This window comes from Cyprinodon variegatus, unplaced genomic scaffold, assembly GCF_000732505.1.
Source record: "Cyprinodon variegatus isolate N-32 unplaced genomic scaffold, C_variegatus-1.0 Scaffold1578, whole genome shotgun sequence".
In the NCBI taxonomy this organism is placed as follows: Eukaryota; Metazoa; Chordata; class Actinopteri; order Cyprinodontiformes; family Cyprinodontidae; genus Cyprinodon; species Cyprinodon variegatus.
Genome location: NW_015152031.1, coordinates 112513 through 114583, shown reverse-complemented (window position 1 = coordinate 114583; position 2071 = coordinate 112513). Strand labels below are relative to the sequence as shown.

The 2071-nt window shown below is 38.0% G+C and overlaps 1 long non-coding RNA gene across 1 annotated transcript; it reads left to right on the top strand.

Annotated features, from left to right (window-relative positions):
- The first annotated feature begins 1046 nt into the window (after positions 1-1046).
- LOC107103968 lies at positions 1047-1594 on the top strand. Its single transcript, XR_001482215.1, has 3 exons — positions 1047-1122; positions 1322-1363; positions 1463-1594. It is a non-coding gene; the product is annotated as an uncharacterized LOC107103968 (long non-coding RNA).
- The last annotated feature ends 477 nt before the right edge of the window (positions 1595-2071 follow it).

The window sequence follows — 2071 nt, the reverse complement described above, 5'->3', positions numbered from 1 at the left end:
TGTTTAATACTATGCATAGCAGGAGACCTAGATAATATAGACATTATTAATCAGAGTTTGATGATTATCTTTGGTGATCAGTGTCCAAAGCATCAATACTGTAAAGCATTGTTTCGATCCAATGTTTTTAGGCCTTTATACTCTTATCTTCCAGTGTTGTTGTCTGTCAGTCTGGCGGACCAGACTTTCTAGGCCAGGCTTAGCTTAGACAATGTTAAAGCTAACAGAGAATCATAGGAGCATTTGGTTATAGAAAGGAAACAGGAAATATGGGATAATTATGTGGAGTAAAAATGAGCACCGGGAGATGATTTGCAAGGAAGAAAAAGTTTTATTCCGCTTTGCAGAGGAGAACGACAGAGAACAGCTAAAGATAGCTCCCTGTGTGATTCTGACTAGGTCCTGCCCCACCTTTGCATTATAAAGACTTCTTACACACGAACATTGAGTCTTTCCAAGAGAAACACTTCATCAAAAGACATAAATATATGTTCAGATAAACATTTCAGACAACTGTTTTTCGTTCACACCAGAGACAGGACTTGAGGATCTTAAACACAATAAGGACCTGTTTATCTATGTTTCCCCCTTATTTAACCTAGTGAGGAAATTCCTTTTCAAACCTCCTTCCTTTCCCTACATCTCAGCATAAAGAATGGAACAATAGCTTCTCACTGATCACCATTATTTAGCAAGAAAAACCGGCACACTTTAATATTTAACCTTACTAACATTCAAGAAAAAAACACAAATCACAATTACATCTGATATAATCCCACAATCAAACTATTTAATTTAACTTCAGTATTTCCCTAAAAACAGATGTTAGAGCGGGTATTTAAATCTGACAATGACTGGTTGGTAAATTAATCTGCTTCCTGCTGCACCTAAAAAGAAACGGTCTGAGAAGCTTCATTCTTCACTCAATGAACTGGATCAGTGCGTCTTTCACCAGAACAATATAATCACTGACTGAGTGTTCGAACCTTGGTATTTCTAAAATAATGTATTATAATGTTTTACTTCTGTGACCGTTTTCTCTTCAGGTGTCAGCGATGTATCAGAGCCGGCTGTGGATGGAGACAGAACCGCTGCTCCTGGGGCAGTGATCCAATCCAGAAGGTATTGATGAACAATTTATGAATGCTTGGTTAAACTAAACATAGAGTCACATTTTGTATGTTTCTCCTCAGATAGTGCATTTTAAACACCACATTTTTTAAATGAACCTTTTTCATACTTTTTAATCTTGAATTTATTAAACTGGACTAATAACAGCCTCACAGGATTATGAATTTTTTTCACCTCTTTCTTCCTCAAGGAAAGCATTTGTGAAAACATGGAGTTTGGGAAAAACTTTTTTGTGAGTTCTAATTATTGCTGATCTATGTGCTCACTTTATAAACTTTGAATATTAGTGATATATAATGAGTAACAGCTGTATTTTCTGTGTTTCCCTTAGAAACCAGAGATCTCCTCCGTTTCTCCCAGCGTTGTGTCTTTCTATGGCAGAAATCATGCTGTGCTGTCAGGTCATTACCTCAGAGATGTGACCAGAGTCAGGATTCAGGACAACATGGGCTGTGACACAAAGGAGTGAGTCGTTCTGTACTTTACTGATGCCGAAATGATGTTATTCTTCTGCTGTGTTGTTTGGTTTTTGAAAAAGCACCTGTTATACCTGGGGTAACCAATTAAAAATCAGCAGGGTCCGAATAAAGAAAAGCAACAACCAATAACGACATTTTTATTTATAATCTGTTACAGAATTTACTTCAGGAGAAGCAGTTAGACACTGTCATCAGACAACATGTGGTAATTTATAAATGTTTTCAATGAGGTTGGGTCCGGAATAACCAGCAGGTGGGTCCGGATCCGGATGGCGGTCCGCTAATCCGTGACCTCTGATCTAGAAACTATTAATAACATGAGATGAAATGCAGCTCCAGATGAGCTGAGCGTTTGGTGATGTCATCAGTATGCTTATGTTCCAGTTGACCCATATTTATGCCGCGTTCTCACCGAGTCCAGACTTTCCTGTGTTCTTGTCAAGAACATACTTGGCGAGAAC